We start from the raw sequence: 24,861 nt of genomic DNA, 5'->3' as shown, positions 1-24,861 counted from the left end.
ATCTCCTTGCCCCCTAAAATCTGGCGCTAAGAAGATAATATTCTGGTGAGTAGTGGTGCTTCCAGGACTAGAAAAGAGAGTCCTTCAAAAGCATCCTGGGCTTTAGGCACCAGGCAGCATGGTCCCTCTGTTGAAAGATGACTTGCAGTTTTTATATCTCTTCAAAGGGAAATGAGCTGCAGGGACTTACCAGGGGACTTATTCCCAGGCTACCAGACATACCAGTCTTCTGTTTCTCATTGAGAAAAAGACTGAGGCTATGGAAAAAAAAAAAAAAAAGTCAGGAGACCTAGTTCTAGTCTGTGCCCTGACAAAACAAGCTGTGTGACTCTGGGCTAGTTTCTCTGAATTCTTCATCTGAAAATGTCCTCATGGGCTCAAAGACTCTCCAGTCATGTCCAGCTCCTTCCATGACACACATGCAAGATGTCTTTCCTTATTCTTTCGGCACCAGTTCTCCTGAAATATGAAATTTGCTTAGGAGCCCCCACATCTCAAGGGAATATCCCTTTTAAATCTAAAAGGAGTGCTTGCTGGTTACTGCTCTTTGGCAGCTCAGGGTCCCTTCCCCACATGCGATCTGCAAGCACCCTGGGCAGCCTCCCAGCACGGCCCCTGACGCTGAAGGATGCCACAGCCTTGGCCAAGTGGGCTGCCCTGTGTGCACTTGAGTCCCTCAGCGACCCAGCCAGCCTCGTCTTCACCCCACGGCAGGCCGAGCAGAATGGCAGGTGAGAGTCCTATATGGGATTGGGATTCACTCCAGGGCTGGGGAGTTAACCAGCTCAGGAAGGGGTGACGCTCCCCAAGAGGAGGCCACACCCAAGTCCCAGAGTTGTCACAACACCACCAAGCTCCAGGACAGAGGAGGAGTGCTTGAGGCTGAAGAGAGAGAAGCAGGGGCTGTCGCAGTGAAGATTATGAAAGTATTTTTATTATTATTATTATTTTTTTCTTTGCAGTACGCGGGCCCCTCACTGCTGTGGCCTCTCCCGTTGCGGAGCACAGGCTCCGGACGCGCAGGCTCAGCGGCCATGGCTCACGCGCCCAGCTCCTCCGCGGCACGTGGGATCTTCCCAGACCGGGGCACGAACCCGTGTCCCCTGCATCGGCAGGCGGACTCCCAACCACTGCGCCACCAGGGAAGCCCTGAGAGTATTTTTAGATGCAAAGAAGATTTGAGTGTGGTGAGGGGTGGATGGGAAGGAAGCCATCAGAAAAGGCAAAGTCAGAGAGTGAGAATGAGGCAGAAAATTCAGAGATTAAAGACTTGACCCTGATCGAGGAAGTGAAACTAAAATAGGAAAAGGAAGAATGGATCTGATGGAGAGAGAAAGAGAGGGGAGGAACAGCAGAGGGAAAGAAAAACAGAGACAGAGAGAGACAGATACAGTCTATAGTAACATGAAGAATGAATATGATGGAGAGGGGAAGAGAGGAGGGAAAGAGAGACAGAGACAGAGAGAGGCAGATACAGTCTAGACTGGTGTTTGGCCAAACAGCTGGGCTCCATAGCTAGTCAAGCTGAGGCATAAGGTTAACCATCAAATGTACTGTATGCGAAGATGTCTCACAGAGAGCGGGGACCCCGCAGAGCGCTCACCCCCTCTACCTCCTCACTCACGTTCTCTCTCTCTCTCTCTCTCAATGTAATTAACATTTCCATCAGTAGATTTTCAGTACAGCTGATTATCCTCCCAAATGTGGGTGAGCTGATCAGTCAAAAGCCTTAAGAGCAAAGACTGAGTCTGCCCTGGGAAGAAGGAATTCTGCCTCCAGAGGGCAAGACGGAAAACCTGCCCGAGCTTCCATTTCCAGCCTCCAGTCCTACCAGCTTCAGACTTGCCAACCTCTGCTATCACATGAGCCAATATCTTAAACTAAATCTCTCTCTATGTGCATATACCACCTGTTGGTTCTGTTTCTCTGGAGAATCCTGACTATAATCTGGTACCCAAAGTACTGTTCACACCTGACCATTAAGAAAGGTATCTTGGACCCATCTGACAGATAAGAAAGCTTCAGAGACTCTACCTTCCCCCAAGACCCCCCCGGCGACTACCTACCTCGGTAACTCCCCCAAGGACTTTCATGTGGAAAGGAATGGACACTTATTCAAATCTAGGTCATCTTTACCTCCAGACCCACTGTGTCCTAAGCCTGGCAGAGGCTCTTAGAAGCCATTTTGACCCCTTAGAAGCATTTGAAGCTTTTTAGGAATGCCATTTGGCAACGTCTGACCAGAGGGGCCAACAGAATTCCTTTCCACAATTCTGTGTCTCTGGCAACTACGTGGTCCTGTTTCTAAAGTGGCCTGGCCCGTGGGGTGCAGAAAGGAGCACTGGACACACAGGAGCTTAATCACAAATGCCAAGACCCAGAAAAAAGATAGCATTTCTAACGATGGCTTACCCACACTCGGGCTGTGCTGTAGCTAAAAGTCCATTTTCTCCTCATTATTTCCTACTCCCACGGGTATGAATTCCTTCCTCTGGTCCGTCTTCAGCATCTCATATTCAGGGACAAGGCTTATGCATATGTGTAGTTGAATTCTAAATTATACAAGAATGCAAAACCGTCTCACTGTGAATTTTGTTCTATTCTCAACTCACTGGTTTATCCCAGACTCTAGGCACCATGAACAGTACTAATGAACTTGAACACGTTTGCAGCCCATAGTATCAGTCAGGTGTCTCACAGGAACCAGGAGAAGGGCAGGGGGTTAACCACCAACGGAAGCTCAAGTTCAGCCTTTATTAACCCCACAAGTAAGTCTAACCACTGCCTTCAGGATACAGCAAGGGACCCGGTTTCCCTCACCGCCTGAGTACCGCGGAGCTGATGTTTAGGAAGGAGAAACTGTTAGGACACCTGTAGATGTCTCATGTGGCCTTTGCTACCTACCAATGTAATCAAAGTAATCACTTTTTCTCTTGATTTTTTTTTCCTGCCAGAGGTAAGTGATTTCTCCTGCTCAGAGCTTTTTCTTAGGCTTTCAGGAGTCAATACTGAATCTTTTAACTATCAAATTATCAACCAGCCTTTTCCTCAGACCTTGAGGATGAGAATTATAGAAATTTGATGAGGTAAGCCAGCCCGGTACCCCGAAATGATGGTGCACGCCGGAAACAGAAGATGCAATGTAATAAGTCAATCATTTAACCTCTTTAAGTTCCATCCAGTGTAGGTGATATTTACCAACTCTTCTGCATGCACTGGGCATTGTGTTGAGCGCTACAGACATAAGCACAAATAAACTACTGCCTTGCCTACAAGGGAACCTAAGGCTCAAGCGAGAGCCAGCCAGGTACAAAAACCACTGCAGTCCTGGGTGAGCCGTACCTCAGCAGAGGGGCCGACAGCACGGTAGGAAACGCTGGGATTTTTAACGTAGGTGTTTCAGATTCCAGAGTCCACATTCTTAACGACTATGTTTGTTTAGGATGTGGTATTTGACACCCTGTTTGGAAACAGATGCTTAATCTAAGAGGCAATAGAAATGGTGTCACTGTTAAGGAGAGGACTAATAGAATACAGCAGATAAGTCTGGCAGCCATATGGAAAATGATCTGAAGCAGGGAGAGACTGGAAAGAAGGAGATCTTTGACCTGAATGCCATTGTAATGATATTTATGCAAGAGTCATAAAGGGTTCTGGAGTGAAGCAGTAGCCGTCAAAAAAAGAAAGGAAGGAAAGGTATATATGAAAACCGTAATGGAGATAGAGTCACCAGGACCTGGCTAGTGGTTAGATAGATACAGTAAGAGAGAGGAGAATACGGAGCTTGGAGAAAGTCCACTCCAAGGACAGAGTCCATCCAGCCTCCCAGATCCATAAGAAAGGGAGAGTGAGTTTTCTTAGTATACCAACAGCAATCAGTTACTCTTTCAGTAAGGTCCAAGACATTTTATGTAAGAAAGTTTATCATCTGGAATGTGGATAGGCAAAATTTTCCTTTATAGAAAGTCTGCTCCGATCACCTATTTCTGGAGAACATTGCGTATAATAGGTGTTTAATTAATATGCTTTAAATAAATAAGTAAATAAACCAGAAGGACTTTCAACTTTTTTCCTTGTGAGGATTTTCCTCATACTTTTCTTTCAAATCAGAGCTCCTGAATCAGGAGTGAAGAAAAGCAATAAAGGACCTGAGGACACAGGAAGGGAGAAATGCACGATGTGGGCTCAGAGACCTCGGAAGAGGGGTCCTAGCTGGGTCTGTCTTCTGATATTCGCAGTGGCTCCTGACACACAGTAAGACTTCAGTCAGCCTTTGTTGAATGAGTAAATGAATGAATGAATCAGATCATCTAAACTGGAAGATCTCTGTAGCACATATTTGAATGGGAGAGTTTGTGCAGCCACCAGTCCCATTAACCGTACATACCGATGTGATTTATGTTGCCTTTTCCAAAAGTCTTGGCCTGAAAAACCCAATACTGAACACCTGAAGAAAAAAAAAAAAAAAGCCCATTGGCAAAGCTTTCTTTTCACAGTGGGAGACTCCCAGCAACGTTGCCAATATCCCGGAGGCTCAATACCTTTCTGACTTTGCAATAACTCCCAAGTCAAACAAATTGCCAAAGAGTTATAAGCTCCTTATTAGTTGGATGTATTCCTCCAACTGCTCTGTTGGCTTCACCTTCCCCGCACACATGTTGGTGAGTTGCGCCGAGCATTCGTGTGCCTGCAAGTTTGCTCTGTGGCAGAGGAGCACCGTCATTTCTGGGTTAGCATCTGCTCTGTGATCTATGATCTACGATCTCCACTCCCTCCTGCCTTCACTTTGAACTGAAGTGCAGTGTGAAGCAACCCCGCTACCCACCACCGAACAAGCCGAGACCTGAGTCTTGATGAGTGTTACAACACTCGCATTGTATCCCAGGCTAACCAGTAGCACCAGTATTCAAACTGCAGCGTGATGATAACCACCACGAACTGAATGAAATGACCATGGTGGCCAGAGTCGGGCTGGGCACTGGAGATTGTCAGAACTCGGGTCACAGAGGCTTTGAAGGGGAGAGGCCCTAGGGAACCCCACAAAAAGCTAAAATAGAGAATTAGCATTCTCATGTGGCCCTGAACTTACACAGCAGAGACTAAAATGGAGAACTGGTAGAGAAACAGTACTTGTCACCCAAGTAAAGGTCAATTTGATCCTTTAGGGTAAAAATCCACTTTAGGAATGAAATTGTTCATTTCAGTTAACAGCCTTAAATTCATAAGTTGATGTCCAATCTTCTCTCTCATTTTGAGTTGAGAAAAATTTTGCTACCATACCTATTTTTGTTTCTGCATGGATTTCTGTAGGATGTGTGATGATTTCATTATACGACGTGAAATGAGAATGTTTTGTCAAAATTTATTCTTCACTGAAAGCTCCTTGAAAGGAATGATAAGCTAAGTTTTCTGTTTTGTTTTTCTTTGAACAGCACACATTCTACAGTACATTGGTTCCACTCTTCCCCTTGGGTGGGACAAAGTTTATGACAGGGACCACAAGGTGGATTTCTACACACTATTTCTATTGATTCTATTGATTCTCCTCCTACCTGGGATTAGAAGAAATGATCATTTTATTAACTACAGTCAAGGAGTTATGGAGAAAATCTGAGTCCACTGGATATCCATAATTCCATCTTTCCTCCTTAGTGGCATTCTCTTATTTCACCTAGAGTTTTTCCCAGACGTACAAACAAGATTTCAGGAGGTTGGCTGAGGAGTGGAAAGACAGAAGAGGAGGAGAGAAAGAGGAAGGGCAGCATACCTGCACAAGGTGTGAATAAGCCAGCAAATTCCACACAAAGGTCTCTGATACTCAGGACCTGACTCTGAAACAGAGAATGACCTCAAATTGAAATGGAACACGGTCATGACCCAAATGCTTCCTGAGAACCTCCCTCTCCTTGTGCTAAAAAGCACTATCACTGGTGAAAGAGGACATTTCCTTGATAACTGCCTTCTCTCATCCATGCCCTTATTTCAGCAACTCCAAGAAGACAAAGAGACACACGTGACCTTCTTGGCGTCTAGTCATAGCGGAGAGGCCTTTCCCAGTTCAGTCTTTCCTAATTCCTTGTAATCACTTTATTTTGTTAGTAGAATAAATCTGTCACCCAGAGTTTTCTAGAGGCTTCATTATTTATACTTCCACAACCAGAAATAGATCTTGATAAAGCAATATTATTTATAACTACTGTGACATTAGCCAAAGCTTTATCCATTTTATAGAAAGGATCGCTATTAATTCCAACCATATTAGTCTTAGTGGTGCATATATGAAGTAAAGAAAGCTACCAGATGACCAAGTAAATAGGAAGAATAAAATATGTAGATTTTCATTTTCTATACTGTAGTAAAATCCATCAGATTTACCCCTTTGTCATAAGTGTTTGAGAATAATAATAATAGAAGAAAATAATTTAAAAAAGAAAGCTACCAGAAATAATCTGCTGGGGTCACACTGAAGAAAATCGCTACGATTTTTCAGAATGTAGAGATGGCTCAATCCATCAATATTACTCCTAAAAGCAGGAGAAGCAAATGAGGAATGGTCTAATTCCTGCTCACCTTTCTTTAAGAAAATCATCTAACTCTTATACATCAGTTTTCCCACGTGCGAATAAACTTGAGTACAGAGTTTTACTCTTAAAATGATAAAAAGTGCAAACTTCGGTTGGAGATGGTTAAACAATTGCTGAAATACTAAGCATCTTATTTATTCTCAGCATTACTGGGATCAGAAAGCAATTTTGTGGTTTCCCTTGGAGTAGAAAGGAAAATAAACTCTGAAAATGGAATGGGGGTTCCAAAGTAATGTAAGGTTTATAATGGGGGGAATTGGGTGCGGGACAGACCAGATCCCTGCATTATCTGTTCAACTTCCCTCTAAATCTAAAATACTTTCACAGTAATAATGTATTGAAAAGAAATGGGGTGGGACTGAGAGATGAAAAGACTAAACCCAGAGCTGCAGATGCGTCAAAGAGCTGGTGCATAAATTCTGGTCTTAAATTGCAGATAATAACCAGAGGAAGCCCCACCTGAGATGCACAGAGCACCCACCCCTTTGGTAACATAGATCACCCATCTCTAGATTGTTCTGATCTCTAGAGAACAGTCCTCAACACCTCTGCTGGACGAAGAAGACCTCAATCATTTTGCACCTATAGCAGCCATGTCTCCAACCTCTGCAATTTGTTCTCTCTGTGCATCATTTTTATTCAGGTATTTTCCCGAGCTCTTTCTCTCCATATATACACAATGCTTTGACAAACCATTTCTTCCTTCAACAAACACAGCTTGTGTGTGGAATCAAGTCCCAGAAGTTACAGTGAACACATACATGGTATCTGTGAACCTCTTCTGTGTGTGTGTGTGTATTTTAATCTGTTATTTAAATTGTAAGGCTTACTGGGGAGATGAAAAAAGAGTATAGAAGAGGGAAAAGCAATGATATCAGTTCTATGCAAAGTAAATGTGGTCGGTGCATGCCAAGATTAAATGTAATCAAGTGCTTCTGTACAAGGGGGAAATATCCCAGACTGAAAAATAGAAAACTGCCTCAGTCCTTCCTTTGCCAACTTCTTAAAATAACTACCATCGTGTTGGATTAAAAGGTATTTGCTGAAGATTTTGTGAAGAATTAAGCGTATTTGTTATTCTTTTAAAACAGAAACAAGAATAAAAGGAAAGCCGTTAGCCAACATTCTCTTAGAAGATAAAGCTTTCAAGATAGCAGAGTATCTGGGTCAGTGGAGAGCCTGTGCGAATGTTCTCTTGACTGGCAGCTCTTCAGAGTTTCAGCTGCAAACTTAACACTTCCTTCCCCACCCCCCAGTTCAGAAGCTCATCAGACTTGATCACTGAGAAGTGGTCTGTTCCAGTGTCCTGCGGATGGGTGGTGTCAACCCGGCCGAAGGGTTAAACCCTTATCTTGCCAGTATAGAACTTGGGGACCAGGGAGAAAAAGAGAATAGTCAAATTTGACAGACAGAGAGAAAGGAATTCCAGAATATCATAAGTGCTCTGAATTACTTTGCAGCTGTATCTGATGGTTCTTCCTCCATACCTCCGTGACAAAAGAAAACAAAATCATTCCAGGATGCTTTCCCATAGATGAGCCCCTGACAAGAAGCCCAATGTCAGGTGTGGAGAAAGCAGCCTGTTCCGGAACAAGCCAGAGCTTCTGCAGCCAGGGAAGCCCTGGGAAAGCAGCTTTTACAACGTACAGGTCGCGATGGTTCAGCACGTAGCCCTCGACAGCGCCCCCTTGAGACCGACAGCAGGGAGTAGAGACAGCAACACTTCTACGGGGTGTTCATTCTGCCCTATGATTGGGATTCATGTAGGGTTGGAGGGCTTTCCTCAAATACCAGAAAGACTTAATCTGACACTAAGTATCTCTGTGCTTTCAACCGGCCCTTTATAGCAAAATAATTCCAGCGTGGACATCACTCTTGAACAGTGGTTCTCAAGTGAAGTGATCTTGCCCCCCAGGGACACGTGGCAAGGTCTGCAAACATTTCTTGTTGTCACATCTGCTATTGGCATCTAGTGGATGAACTCCTACGATACACAGACCACTCTCCACAATCAAGAATGATCTGGACTGAAGGGCAATTTTGCCGAGGTTGAGACACTCTGCCCTAGAGCATGGAATGAAGATTACTTTCTACTTTTTTTTCCCGCAAAAGAATGTTGTGTAAATTTTTAAAACTCCACAAGAGAACGTCCCAGTGTTTAAACTCCTCTGTTTCTGTTATCCTATCATGTACACCTAGACCTTCACAACCTGCTCAAACAAAACGACTAACAAATAATCTCTGGTGGCAGGAAAAAGATTCTGAATATATACCACAACTTGTTTCTCTAGATACGCTCATCAATGAACCCAACACACACATTGGATGCCTACCACAATCAGGCCATTGCTGGTTACAATAGGTATAATAGAATGTAAAGAGGTATAGAAAGCAATTAGAATCAAAACAGAAGGAGGAACACACTTGTGGAAAATTAAAATACAATATAAAAAGCATTAATAAGAAAAGTAATAAAGCATACATTTACCTAAATATTAAAATTAGCAAGTTAGTACTGATGTTTTATCTAACCATTTCAAGGAAATTAAAACTTGAATGACAAGTAACAAGTTTAATACCTGCTGATTAATTTGCTTTGGGGGGCAGACTATTAAACCAGTGAATGTCTATCAGCATTATTTTTAATTTTCCAATTCAATAAATGGGATTCTTTCTTCAAAACCACTAGAAGGCCACCGAGAGATTGAATTGGCCCAGGATTCCTTAAAAATAAAGTGGCTGTTCCAGGGGAAGACTCAGAAAAAGAACTGATCAAGCTTGGGTTAAATCGACATAAATCATTCTTCATGAAGTCAAAGATTTGTAATTATACTAGAAAGCAGTATAGAATTAGGTGACAAAAGGGAAGTCTTTCAAAGTAGACACACAAAACCCTCTTTTTAGCTTAATTTTGCTCAAAAATGAAAAAAGAAACTTTGGAACACTTGAATTTAAAATAGTGAGAGAAGTCAAAAATAAAAATTAGATTAAGAGGAGAACATCCGTTTGAGTGAAAAAGAATTTTCCATGGCCTAACAAACGTACCGAACATGCTCAACTAGAACAACACTTAGCAATTTGCACCTGACTCTTTTCCTCCTGGTGTTATTACATCTAGACCCTATAACGGCTCTACATGGTCAGAGGCAAGAATTTTACAGCAGAGGGAGCCTCCAATGAGGTGGAATGGAGCTGTTCCCCTTCCCCTGGGAAAGTCTCCGAGCCAGCAAAGCCAAGTCAGGCTGCCCCACAGAAGCCCTCAGATGTGACATAGCAGGACTGGTTGGGGGCACTGGTTTGTCGCTCCCGCTTTTTCCCAACACTCGGCAGTTGAGTGAAAAATTATGTGCACATCTAAGAAGTTCTAGGAGCCACACAACAATATTGGACTAATGAAAGGGATTTTTTAGTGCATCATTCATGTTTCCCCATCCATCAGGCAGAAGAGGAATAAAAACTTGACAGCTCTGTGGGGAGTAAGCCCTGTGTCTGAAGCTGGCAGCCATCCTTTTGCTTCTCTAAGTGTCTGCAGCTGGTTCAAGATGGGAGGGTCTTCATATTCCATTCCTACCAACGTGGCATCTCACAGGTGCACGCCAGCATCTCAGTGCTGCCTGGCACAAAGTTCCTTCTTGTTTGCATGCTTATACTTTACTTGAAATCTAGAATGATACCTGGCATGACAACAGCCACTTTGAATAGCTGCACTCAGCAATTAGCATCTCTGTACTAGATGTGAAAAACAAAGAGCCACGGAAGATGGACATCTGGTATACCGTGCGTCTGTCTAGGCCTGCCCCAGACAACACCAGTCTCATAAGGAAGACAGATGTCACAAGAGATTAGAACCTCAGAACTTGTCCTAATGGTCACGATATGGTCAGCTTTGACCACCGTGTCTCATAGGAGTGAGCAAACTCAAATAAAATTAGTAGAGTCCTGGTTTTTAAACTTACAAGATACAGAGGGATAAAGCCATTGACTTTGATTTTAAAACAAAACAAAATACCTATATATATTTATTTATGCATATATAATCCTTTTTACAATTTGACAGTTGCCAAAATAACTGCAAAAAATTACGTTTGATTTTTTAAGGTAATGACAACCAGGTGACTTCTCAGAGTAGCAATAAAATAAATAAACATTTCATGACCAAATGGGTACCCTAGACTATCTGGAAGTCAGGGAAGATTCCAACTTCGTGCAGGCATGGCTTAGGAACAGTTCAAGGAAAAAGCTGAACTTGAGCTAACTTTGAAAAATTGATAGCCGCAAAGTACACTTTTCGTTGCTTTTTATTGATTGTGGTGATCTCAAAAGCCACCAACATTTCTGTCCTTCAACGGAGAGTTTTGGCAAAGTGTCTGGCCTCAGATTTCCCAAGTGTCTTATGTCACCCTTAATATACCACCTCCTACCCCTACGCCACTCCCACCAGCCTATTGCCTGATTTGTTTGTTGTTTGTTTCGGCTGTAAGGCTGCATTTGCACTGTTGATACTCCTATCTTGTCAGTTTTGATACCCACAGCTGCATGCTTTCCACAAAATCACTCATCAGTTGGAAGGGACACAGGTCGTGCCCTTAATAAAAATACCTTTAACTACTATAATGTTCCACTTACCAAAATTTTATATCGTGTAAATCGGCACAGAGAAGAGGAAAATGCTTTGACCCACATAGAGAATCAGATATGTAAAACCCTGATCTCCTGAACTTGAAACTCTAGCCCTCAAAGCCAACCAGCTAAAAACTCCAGACAACTATTACCCCTTAGTTGAGGTGGACGCACATCATAATATTCCTTGTAGCATGTCGAAATGTGCAGACTAGAAGGTACATTGCATTTTTGCCCTTGAAGGACGCTGAGTGGTCCTGAGGTCAATACTGTGACATGACCACAGAGGCAAACTAAGACACTGCAAGCTACTTAGGAACATTAAGCCTCAGAAAGGGAGTCACTTATGAGGCTGTTGAATATCAGCCTCCATGGATATGTTGTAAATTCCCATCAGTAACACCGCAAAGTAGTGGCCTGAGGGTTTGCTAGGATACTTGCAAATGATGGGGACCTCACAATCTCACACTGTCCCCTAATCTGTATGCAGACACAGCTAATATTTACAAAGTTATTTCTATGATCAAGCTAAAATAGGCCTCCCCAATAGTTCTTCCTATTAGTCATAGTTTTAGCCTCTGAATACACTTGGGGTGCTAGCTTCAGGCGAAAGTTCTGGCGATCATCTCCACATGCTGCTACCCCTGCTATCAAGACATAGGCACTGGGAACAAGGAATTTCTCTGGATCCCAGCCCTACCAGGAGCAAACTCTTGTTGAAACCTGTAAAGACTTACTCTTCAAAGCAAATCAGAGTCCTTAACAACTTATAAGCAATAGTTTGTTGGCGATAAGAACAAAATTGAATGGTGAGCCATGGCATTTTTAAAAGAGCAAGAAAAAAAATAGACTGATTACATATAATCACATATGTTGAACTATTTCTAGCCGAGATATAATCTGAATATAATGAATATTGTTTCAAGAGATAAAGATAACAAAAATTACAATAATTTTATTTATAAACCATTTTCTAGCCAATGTGCTTCGGGCATTGCATGATCATTTACAATGATTAAAACGCTGTTAAAAACATCGGATGAATGAAACACTAGCTCTTCTTCAGATATAAAGTGAAATAACGCTAAAAGAATAAGAATGTAATACTAGAAGTACAGAAGCGTGACACCAGGTAATAGGAAACATCACAGAAGGAACTTTTCTTTGTGTTTTTCCACTCTAGTTACTCTGGAAAAAAAAATCTTTTAAATCCTCTTCACTACGTCTTCTAATGCGTTTATTTCCTAAGTACTTCCTTCCTCTTTAGTTGTGGTTCTTTATATTAATTTTTTTCTCCTTCCTTAGGTCAAGATCTAATGTCTAGGTCCAGTCAACCAAATTTACATAACAAATGGGTTTATTTTAAAAAACAAAACCAAAGATATTAGAGCGATTTAGCCATTGTTTTTAATAGTGGGATTTTTTTGTATTCATGATGTATTTTGGCTATATAACCAATGACATTTAAAACTAAAACATGGTCAATGACTGAGAGTAAAGTCCATAAAACTGTAATTTCCAACCTTTTAGCCATCACGACATTCTTTCACTCTGAGTTTTGCAATAACCACTAACTCCCTCCTCCCTTCAAAAAAGATGAGGATGGTGTGTAAAGCACTGTTGGTTACCTACACCACAACCGTTTCCTCCCTCTCCCCGCCTTCTTCCTTGCCAACAGAACACTATTTTTGTCCAAGTATCAGGGGGTCATATACTCATGGAAAGTGGGTGCCTCCCCACCCCCAGGAAGAAAATGTTGACTCTAAGAGTTCAGTGCCAACTTCAGCCCCCCTTTGCCAGCAGCGCACTCAGTCCCAGCTACTCCACGCAACTCTGGCCGAAAAGATATAACAGAAAGCCTGATAGGAGTTTCCCAGGAGACATCTTCCTCCCTACGTGCCTCAGACTCGTAGGTGTGATCTTTGGAACCAGAGCAGCTACTGTGGGACCACAGGATGCAGAACCAAAGGACCAAGCTAGCACACTGGCTTCAGTGGTGGGAAAAGATGGAAAGAAACTGGGTCCCCGAGAAATTTATGAAGCGAGACTGAGGAATTTATGAAGCCAAACATTGCATTCCTTCTTATATAAGATAATTTTTCCTCCTTGTTTAAATCCATTTATTTGAGCATTCCCCCACTTGCAGCTAAACATCCTAACCAACTCAAAAGGCGTGTCTTTTTATATAATTGAAGTGAATCACATACATTGGAGATTCATATTTTTAGGAAACACTCTCATACAACTGAAAGCACCTGGAATCTTTTAAACCAATTTGAATATTACTCAGGTAACATTTGCATGCCATTAGGTAGATGTTAAGCTACAGAGCATATTCACATACATCATATTGTTTAATTCCTATAATTCCATGTAATATAGGTATCATTCCTTTTTATAGATAAGAAGAACAAGAGAGGTCAAGGAATTTGCTGACGATCACACAGTTTGGAAGTGTTAGAGCCAGGATTTAAAGTCAGATTTTCTGAGTCAAAGTCCAGATCTCTTTCTACGACATTTGCTGCTACATTGAGCTGATTCTTATTCCTGGCTATGTTCCTAGACTGAATATTGACAATGATCTTAATCAACTTTAGGTTACTGTTGACTGACCATGGAGTTATATTAGAACTTTGGTTGAAATACTTTACTTACATAAAGTTTTTTTTACTTAGTAGGGTCTCAAAAACAAATTTCTTGTTCAATATAATCAATATCACGTTTGATGAACTTAACTGTCCTATAAGAATTTGGGTTCAACTGTTAATGACAAAAGCTAAAAATATATTGCCCACAATGGATAGGGTTTTCATTAACCAATAAACTTTAAAAGACAACTAAAAAAGATGCTGAGGGTCAACAAGACATGTAGATCCATGCTCTCATGAAACTTTTATGATTCTAAGGTGAGCGGACAATGAACAAGTAAGTAGGTAAATAAATAATTGTTTCAGATAGGAATGACATGATTAAGAAAAAAACCAAGAGAAACAACATTGTAAATCAACTATACTTCAATGAAAGAAAGAAAGAAAGAAAGAAAAAGAAAGGAAGGAAGGAAGGAAGGAAGGAAGGAAAGAAGGAAGGAAGACGGAACAGGAGAAAGAAGGACCAACCTTAGATAGGGTCATTGGGAAAGACCCCTTACTTCAAAAAGCTGACATTTGAACTGTTATATTCATGAAGGAGGTGTCTGTGAAGATATGGAAGAAAAACGTTTGGCTCAGAGTGAACAAAAGGGCAAAAGGTCCGAAGCAGCAATAAGGTGTGCATCTTCTAGGATGAGTGTTGACGTCATTAGTCCTGGACTCCAGCCTGCTGCATCCAGCTGCCCCTCAGCATCTCCACTAGATGTCTAAGGTATTTCAAACCTGAACTCCTCCCCTCAACACCTGACCCTGAAATCTGCTCCCCTGTGGTCACCTCTCTCCCAGGTCGCGGCAACCCCATTCTTGCTTGGGCCAAAGCCCTGAAAGTCATCCTTGATTCCTCTCCTTCTCTCACTCACCTCCTGCGATCAGGCAGGAGCCTGTGACTCTGCTCTCCCAGTAAGTCCAGATCCCTTCTCACCACCTCCAGGGCTGCCACCCCAGTGCAAACAACTGTTATCTGTAACCCAGATTATTACAAAGGGCTAAGAGGAAGATGAGGCCAATTCTGCCCGCAGGGTACAAAATTTAAGGAAGTACTTAGTCTCAGGGTCATTTTCCTGTTACGGGACTGGATAAGAGAGAAAAGTAGGTGTTGAAGAGATTGGTTCCTTAGTCCAGGTAATGTGTGATATACTTGGATCAGGGCGATAGCAGGAAAAATTGGGAGAGATGGATGGCTATTTTAAAAGTCAAGCCAACAGAATTGCTGGTGAATTATAGATAGAAATTACCTTAAAGAGAGCAAGGCTGATACGGTGGAAAATGGTATAAGGTTTGTGGGAGGCTGAGGTAGACAAGTTTGCAAGGAAGATGGAAGAAAAAGATCTATTTTTTTTAATGTTAAGATGCCTATTAGATATCCAAGTGGAAATAGAAGAAAGTGATTGAAGAAGCATGGTATACAGGAAAGAGAAGAGACCAAGCTGGAGGTAAAAAGTCATGAGTCCTCAGCACATGGAAGCCATGAGCCTAGGTGAGATCACCTGAGAAAGTCACACATGGGTAAGAGAAACGCAGAGAGCCCAGCAGTAAAGGTATAAAATGTAAATGACAACATCTGGGAGACTTCCGTCATGGAGAAGGTTTCCCTCTCCTTGAAATCTTTGGATTTCACCTATTTCCAGAAATCTGCATTTCTCTGGCCTCTTTCTGTATATTTGCATATTCACTTTTAATTTCCTTCCTTGTCAATTATTTCCCTAATGCATTCACTGATCCTCAGACTTGGCTTTCTAGACCTAAAACCATTCTCAAACGTCTTTAAACTCAGACAATTTGTCAGTTAATTCATTATGACATATACATGAAAACAATTACATAAATTAAAATAGGATTTATTTCCTAAACTAAAAATTATTTTTTATCTCCTCTTCTTTCTGACTGAAGACAATGGTATCTGGGCCAGTGAAAGACAAGGAAAATCATCCCTAGTTTACACTTTTCAAAAGTATTCTGGGTGCTTGATATTTCACTGGCACACCCAGTCTGCTGTATCTTTTTTTAATTGAAGTAGAGTTGATGTACAATATTGTGTTAGTTTCAGGTATACAACAAAGTGATTCAGTTATATATGTGTGTATGTATGTATGTATATATATATATATATATATTCTTTTTTCAGATTCTTTTCCATTATAGATTATTACAAAGTATTTAACATAGTCCCCTGTGCTATACAGTAGGTCCTTGTTTGTCTATTTTATACGTAGTAGTATGTATCTGCTAATCCCAAACTCCTAATTTATCCCTCCTCTCCCTTTCCCTTTGGTAACCGTGAGATTATTTTCTAGGTCTGTGAGTCTGTTTCCATTTTGTAAATAAGTTCATTTGTACCATTTTTTGAGACTCCACAAATAAGTGATATCATATGATATTTGTCTTTCTCTGCACAGTCTGTATTTTAACCTCACATCACGGAGGTGGCCCAAAATCCTATTCCTAGAACAACCAAGCAGTGTTTTGATGACCTTCTAGTAGTTTGTTTCTACAAAACAGAAACAGACTCACAGACATAGAGAACAGACTTGTGGTTGCCAAGGGGGAGAGCGGGTCAGGGAGGGAAGGATTGGGAGTTTGGGATTAGCAGAGCCGAACTATTATATATAGGATGGATAAAAAACAAGGTCCTACTGTACAGCAGAGGGAATAATATTCACTATCCCATGATAACGTGTAACGGAAAGGAATATGAAAAAGAATGTATATATGTATATATATATATAACAATCACTTTGCTGTACAGCAGAAATTAACACAGCATTGTAAATCAACTATATTTCAGCAAAATAAAGTAAAAAGAAAAAGAAGACGGAGGAGGAGAGGAAGGTGAGAGACTCCAAGAGGAAGGTGGATTTGTTAACTGAGGAATCCCTGGAGGCTCTTTCTAATGACTTGATCTGCTATCCAGCTGAGGTCCCTGATGCTAGACAGAATACAGAATTTATGGTTTGAATCTGAATCGCAGGCTAAGAAATTATGTTTCACTTTATTTATCGATTAACGATATCACACACGACCTGTGTGTGGCCAGAGGAAGCTAGAATTCTGCTCCAAAATTCTAAACCCCTGAGTCCAAACGGCATCACCTCCCTAATCAGTGACAAGCCCTCGGTGGGCATCCCCAGACCCCTCTCCAGTAGTATGGCTCCTCCAGCCAACAGCAGGTCATCTGTTCCTAAAGGGTCTTTCCACTGTTTGTTTTCCCTTGCCCTTATCACAGAGGTGGATGGTATTAGATATGTTTCTTTTTAGCAAGTATGAGGTAAGCAGAGGTCAACCCAGTGTCAAACAGAGATGTAGAAAAGCAGATATCGTTACAGTGCAAACCCGCCAGCTTGAAGTACAAACAAAAGAATTCTTTCAGCGACTCTTCAAAACCAATTGAAACCATAGTGAGGCTCTGGGGGCCACTTTCTAGATAGAAGTCAAGCCAAATCTTCAGGCTCAAGGGCTCTTCTGTCCTGAGCTGACGGAGAGAAACAGGCTTCTCAGGCAACCCTTCATTTTCTCTCCAGCTCAGACCCAGCTATGGGGGTCACTCTAGGGCCTGTTTCAGAAGGCAGCTCAATGTGACAGAGATTAGAAACAAAACCTAGAAAACCATATGGTGTCCAGCCTGTCATCCTCTAGTGCTGAGTCTATGCCAACCCCTAAGGTGGGAGAAAGTCAGCCCACTTCCTCAGAGCTGCCTTTGACTCAAGTCAAGAGAGGAACGCGAGAACGCAGGATGCTACTCTGCATTTATCACCTCAGCTCTGAGCTCCAAGGTGGCAATTACCTTACCTCTCTTTTCATCATCATTCAAACTTTCATGGTTTTGCACAGAGTAAGAACTCAATAGATCCTTCGGGAACACATTCCCTGTCTTTTAAATCTTAGTATCTAATATCCTTATATTTTCAAATTACAGTTAAGGAGGCCCCTAGACCCAAAAGAAACTCTCATTTTATTCTCATTCTACTTTCCATGCTATTTAATTTGGTTAAACCTAATCTCACTAGTTCTTTTCCTTTTCTTATTTTTTTTTTTCTATTTTTTTCACAAGCCCTGAGTCCTTTTAATTATCCTTTTTCTCTGGCTCAGCATGCTCTTTTCTTCCTCCTGTGCACTCGCCATCTTTTCCCCTGGTGATTCCTCCTCTTCTGTCATATATTTTATTTTGCTATCACCCCCACTGGCTGTTGTCAGGCTCCTGCTCTCTGCCTCAGCAAGGTGACCTGTGAAGAAATCAAATTGTCCATCAGCCTTTGAGTCATAACATGATAAAAGGTGCTATATTAGCTACTCAAAGAAACAATATAATCCAACCATTGCTCAGGGGCTGTTTCCAGCTTGTCGCAACTTTTTACTGGTCTACAACACTTTACCACCAAAACCACTTACGCCCTGTACTCTAAGAAGTTAATAAACTCAGTGCCGGCAGATTGAATTACAGCCTCACTCAGTGCAAGCAGTATGATTTGTTCTTTTTATATGTATATAAATTTATTTATTTATTTATTTATGGCTGCGTTGGGTCTTCGTTGCTGCGCGCAGGCTTTTCTCTAGTTGCGACGAGTGGGGACTACTATTTGTTGCGGTGCGCGGGCTTCTTGTTGCAGTGGCTTCTCTCGTTACAGAGCACGGGCTGTAGGCGCGCAGGCTCAGTAGTTGTGGCTCACGGGCTCTAGAGCACAGGCTCAGTAGTTGTGGCGCTTAGTTGCTCCGCGGCAAGTGGGATCTTCGCGGACCAGGACTCAAACCCGTGTGCCCTGAATTCGCAGGCGGATTCTTAACCACTGAGCCACCGGGAAAGTCCCACGATTGGTTCTTTACTTCACTTTTACAATAAGTGGATGACAGTATGTAAAGAAAAATTATTATTAGCTGAATTATTTCATAAATACCCTTTATAAATGCGCTTTAGAAATTTTAGGTACTTTACTGTCAGAGTTGAGTGGTGCTGGTTCAATGGATAGAGCATTAACTAGCTATGCAACTTTGGGCACATCATTTAATGTCCTGGCTCTCAGGTAGTAGATGCAAAAAAAAAAAAAAATAGTCATGATAACAATACTTTTACCTGAGACTCCTATGTGAAGTCTCAGGTAATTTGGTCTTAAGTGAAATCACTTCCAAGTCAAAAGCATCAATCTGATAAGATGCCTGCAAACCCAGCCCACTGCCTGGCCCATAAATGTCAACTAGATAAATGAATCCCAACATCTCATTATTTTTGTGAAGATGCAATGCAGTAAGAAATGTAAAAACACTTTGAAAACTATAAAACAATATGTAAATGTAATGGATTATTATTACAGAATACAAAGTACTCCTTCAATGTGCTGACTGATTACATAAAGAATTTATTTTATTTTATTTTATTTATTTTTTTATTTTTTGCGGTACACGGGCCTCTCTCACTGTTGTGGCCCCTCCTGTTTTGGAGCACAGGCTCCGGACGCGCAGGCTCAGCGGCCATGGCTCACGGGCCCAGCCGCTCCGCGGCATGCGGGATCTTCCCGGACCGGGGCACGAACCCGTGTCCCCTGCATCGGCAGGCGGACTGTCAACCACTGCGCCACCAGGGAAGCCCAAGAAATAAATTTTTAATAAAAATATTTCAATGTTTGAAGACGAAGGAGTCTCGATAGGCTGTTACAAGCCCAAAGAAAGGAATTATCTAAAATTTTATTATCAATCCATTTATACAAACAGTGTTAAATGAGCACCCATTATAGGGTCTAATTCCTGCCCTCTACTTTTTGGATCAAACCCTCTTTCAAGACGTGTATATCTTGGGAATTCCCTGGTGGTCCGGTGGTTAGGACTCCATACTTCCACTGCAGGGTGCACAGGTTTGATCCCTGGTCAGAGAACTAAGATTCCACATGGTGTGGAGTGGCCAAAAAAAAATGTTCTTGTCAATCCATGTAACTATCTTGAGCACACAATCCCATTTAAGAGATGTTTACTTTCTTTCCCAGTGGCTTTCATACTGTAGGACTCACGTGAGTCATTTCCTAAATCAAACAAGAATTTCAGGACAGTTATGGAATTCAATTCTACCCCTCCACTGAAATTCTACTTCTCCACTAGCGATTAGTTGAACACCCCTACTTGGAGAAGGATTAAAATCAGAGTAATAGAATCATGGAGTGTAGAAGAAATCTTTTGAGTACAATCATGATAAAAACTTACTGTACTACATGACCTGGGATAAAAGAAAACCAAGACCAGGACCTGGGAAAGTGATGGTGGAAAACCTGAAAGAGATAGAACATGCCCCACTTGTGTCTATTCCGTTCCATTCTGGTTTGTGTTTTACAAGATTATTTTGAAAATGGGGGATGCAAGTAAGCAATACTTGACTGTCCTGGGCTGGTCAGAGGCTAAAGTACCATAATCCATAGTGCAAATATAGCAGAAATTGGTCAAAGGCTACAATGAAGAGATTAAGGAAAAGATCAACACTTCAAGATTTGTGGTTCTGGACCACCATTTGTAACACCGATCTCATCTCACTCCATATATATTCATTCGTCCACTCCTTTGTTCATTAATTCCTTTATTCATGTATTCATTTAACAATTATTTTATTCCATACCCAAACTTTTCTGAAGGATATGACAAAAATTAATGTATTTGACTTTCCCAATGGGAATAACTTTCTTAAAATCTTGGAAAGCGTGGCTTAAAAATGGTGGCTCTGATGGGTATTAACTAGACTTATTGTGGTGATCTTTTTGCAGTATATGCAAATGTCGAATCTTTATGTCGTACACCTAAAACTAATGCAATATTATATGTCAATTATATCTCAATTTTATTTTTAAGTTGGGTAAATCCCCAAGCAAATGTCCATTCACAACTGGCTCAGCTCTGAGTCTCATTCCCTTTAGAACAATCTCCTACAGGAGACCTGTTGTACCCAGGTTTTCAACCCAAGAAAGTAGAATATGTAACTCAATTATTGCTGTTATAGCAGAGATGAGAAATCCCCCTTCCTCCATTAAGATACAAATACCTGCAGGCATTCACCTCTTAGGGGCCAGGGTGCTCTTCAGATGGAATTCATGGGCAGCCAACCACAATGGCTCCAGAGTGCCTGCTTTGTCTTAAGGCTTCTGTTTGTAAACTCGGCCTCCCTTGAAGGAACAAACAGTCTTCATTTACATGAGCCTTTGCCTGGCATTTATTTTCGGGGCTGCAGGACAAACAAAACATCACACAGCGAAAGAGGGGAAAAAAATAAAGCTCCTTATAGTATCTCCCAAGACTTGGCCCTATTTTGACAAAAGATGGCATCCTTGTTTCCCACAGCAAGATGCAAACACATGCTCTGTTCTAACACCAGGATTGGGGGTAGATCTTGGGTTTAGATGGAAGATGGAAACTGATAGCATTTGGCTGTGTCTGCCTTTAGGGCAGTTTAGAAAAAGTACCTGGTAGGTTGTTTAACTTGTTGACATTTTCACTACTAACTGTGCTATTGACTAAACAAGGAGTAATTACTCCAGCTACTTGGAGCAGTTGTTAAAAATCACCCACAGTAACAATTCATGACGGTAGAGTAATAATCTAACGCTTTGTCTCAAGTCATTCAGCGCCAAAATCTTTCTTCTAGAACATTGAAATGATCTATTCCAAGCCCCCATGTTATAAAGAAGCAAACATGTAGCTCAGAGAAGAAGCAAGTGTCAGAGAAATAAAACACACCTTGGGAATGGTAGGACTGATTTTCCTGATTCTTTCTTGGGGGTTGTAAGTGATCATGGCCTTAATTTAAGATCAAGATGTGACTCTAATACAGTCAAGAGCACACACAGAGCTGATGGAACACAATATTTGCAACTGGGATTGTCCCAGAAACCCTATGGCACCAAAACTAGACTTTACACTTTGCTCCGCAATCACTCTGAACCAAGCCTGGGAGGGAAAGCCCTTTGGGAAGTTTCTCTCTGGGACACACGTGGTCGTGTTCCACGCCCAGCCCCTCTTTTGGAAGCACGCCCCTACCCCCATGCTGATCTAGCCCCTTAGCCTCACACTCCTCCCAAATCTAATCTTGGTTCAGAGCTTGTTTTTCCCACACAACCCTTGTCCTAAACGTTTCCGGATGAAGAAGTGTCCTAACTTGGAGGACAAAGGCACTCCCATTGCTTCTGTGCTGGTTTTGTTCTTGAGCCCGCTGCCTCCAAGGAACTGGATTTTAGAAACTAGTAAACAGCAGGAAGGCACCACTGTGCTTCTGCGTGTATACACATTAGTCACATCAGAACCCTTGACGCACAAGAAACAATGACTCCTTTATTATAATAACTATAACCCTTGGTAACATGTTCACCTGATCAGTGCACAGGGTTAATAAAGAGAGCCACGTGGTTAGTTAGCTTCATTGGCGATCTAAAGACCTCTGCCTGGCATTTCGGTGCTGGCAGCACAAGTACCGGTGGCGGGGATGCTAACAGCGTCCGCCTGGCCCCCTCCACGATGTCCAAGGCCGAGGAGGCCAGGAAGCTGGCAGGCTGCGCGGCCGTGGAGAACCACTTGAGGAATAACCAAGTGCTGGGAATTGAGAGTGGTTCTACAATTGTCCATGCTGTGCAGCAAATAGCTGAAAGAGTGAAACAAGAGAATCTGAATCTCGTCTGTATTCCCACTTCCTTCCACGCCCATCAGCTCATCCTGCAGTATGGCTGAACTCTCAGTGACCTGGACCGACGACCAGAGAGTGACCTTGCCATCGATGGTGCTGATGAAGTAGACGCTGATCTCAATCTCGTCAAGGGTGGTGGAGGCTGCCTGACCCAGGAGAAAATTGTGGCTGGCAATGCCAGTCGCTTCATCGTGATTGCCAATTTCCGGAAAGATTCAAAGAACCTCGGGGATCAGTGGCACAAGGGAATCTCCATGAAGGTCATCCCGATGGCCTGTGAGCTGAGCTGTGACCCAGAAGTTTGCGGGTGTGATTGAACTTCGAATGGCTGTCGACAAGGCACGTCCTGTGGTGATGGATAACGGGAGTTTTATCCTGGACTGGAAGTTTGACCGGGTCCACAAATGGAGTGAAGTGAACACAACTATCAAAACGATCCCAGGCGTGGTGGACATGGGCTTATTCATCAACATGGCAGAGAGAGTCTACTTCGGGATGCAGGATGGCTCGGTGAACGTGACGGAGAAGCCTTTCTAAACTGGCCCTGCAGGAGCGGAGTGTGCTCCTGTTGCATCCCCAGCCCAGCGCCGAGGTGGACATGCCTCTCCAGGAGCCTTTGCCTTAATGTATCTGTGCCAGGTGGACAGCTTGGCAGGGTGGGGGTTGAAGGTTATATCCAGTCTTCTGAAGTATTGTTATTAAATGTCTTTTTAAAAAGAGAATTATAAACATATATATTTTACTATTAAAAATACTTAGTTGTTTTTTTATAAAGTAGAACTTGATTTCATGTTTTACATGAAACATTTACCAAAAAAAAGGAGGACTGTCTTCTAAACTTTTAACCTGAGCCTGCTGGTTAAGCTTCTGAATAGTGGGTTTCCTGAGAAATGTAAGTCAAACTTTTCCTTAAACTGGTGAAATGAAGGGCCCAGCCAGCAGCGATTCCCTGATGTCTTACTGGAAACACTAAAGTTTGTTTACTTTGCTACCACCCTGTTTTATTTTTAGTTTTTGTTGTGTACAGACGCACAGTGTGTAGTCACTGTGTTGTAAGATGTGAATTACAAAAGTCCGGTGAAAGTAGGGGTGTGGTGTGTGTGACTCAGAATGTGTAAACCTCCAGGGAGAAAATGTGGGGTCTCTTTTGCCGAGAACAGGGGGTTCATTCAGACCCCTCTTGTTGGAGGCCATTGGCTAGAAGTACGTGCCAGTACTGCCAAAGCACTGCCGTGAAGCACATTTAAATGATTGTCTTTTCGTCGTTAATATATTTTTTTGTTCCTTTATTGTTATTTGCATGGTTCAGCAGCAGAAGTTGCTACCTCTTTATATTGTTTGAAGGTTGAAATAAAACAGTACGGTGCCAAACAAAAACATAAATAAAAATAAAAAAGACCTCTGCCTCCTCTGTGAAGGGCACCTGGTTTCTATAGTTTAATTTGAATTTCCATAGTACTTGACTTGGTAATAGGTCAGATCAACGTGCAAAAATTGGGTAGGAATTAGCTATTCACTTTAGGCATATTTGGTCTATAATAAACTGATAATTTCACAAGGAGGAAGAGGAAAAAATAGTTAAAACACATCACAGTACCAGATGGTCTTCAATGCATGGTCCCTTGTGTTTCTCAAGGTGACAAAAGTTTTGGTGTAAATTGTGGCATTTATCTATTACACACCTATGTAATCAACTCTGCAGAAGATTAGTACAAACTCCGGTAATTATTGGGGGAGGTGGTTAAAAATCCCACGGGCTCAGGATTTTCCCAAGTGTGCCGCAAGGAACACTAATAAAGAGAGGGTTTCCGTAGACAAGTGATTTGGGTAAATACTCGATCAAATAAAATAAATAGGTTTCTTAACCATTCTTCTCAGAGTCTTTATTATGTGAATGTCATTATCACGTGCACTCAGAGGTGGACCAACGTCCACCATTTTCCCATCTTAGCTGACCGCAGCTTTCTTTTTCAGAGACGATCTCATGGGACTCATGCTCTTCAGATTAATAACAATAACAACATGGGTGACCACATTTGAGTTCTTACTCTGTACCAGGCATTGTGCTAAGCTCTTCACATTGCATCTCGTTTAACTTTCCAGGGACCCTAGGTCATAGGTCCCATTAAATCACCATTTTACAGAAGAAGAAACAGGCTCAGAGAAGTCAAACAGCAAGTCTACAATCACACAGCTGGCAAGTTGCAGAACCAGAATTCAAGTCATTCTGACTCCAGAATTCATACTCTGAACTCTCTGTTGTATATCTGTTCTCAAGAATCAAATGAGGAAGATAACCCCTGCCCCTGCCGATTCTTGCTGAGCTAGGTTGAGAATAACTGCTTTGGGGGTGGAAGGGGAAAGAGAA

At 42.0% G+C, this 24,861-nt stretch overlaps 1 pseudogene across 1 annotated transcript; it reads left to right on the top strand.

The window, feature by feature from the left end:
* Positions 1 to 573: 573 nt before the first annotated feature.
* LOC309969183 (ribose-5-phosphate isomerase-like) lies at positions 574 to 23,030 on the top strand (annotated as a pseudogene). Its single transcript has 2 exons — positions 574 to 731; positions 22,228 to 23,030. The product of its transcript is annotated as a ribose-5-phosphate isomerase-like (transcript).
* The last annotated feature ends 1,831 nt before the right edge of the window (positions 23,031 to 24,861 follow it).

This window comes from Leucopleurus acutus, assembly GCF_964270905.1.
Source record: "Leucopleurus acutus genome assembly, chromosome: 1".
NCBI classification, from domain to species: Eukaryota; Metazoa; Chordata; class Mammalia; order Artiodactyla; family Delphinidae; genus Leucopleurus; species Leucopleurus acutus.
This window is presented reverse-complemented; position numbering and strand designations above follow the sequence as displayed.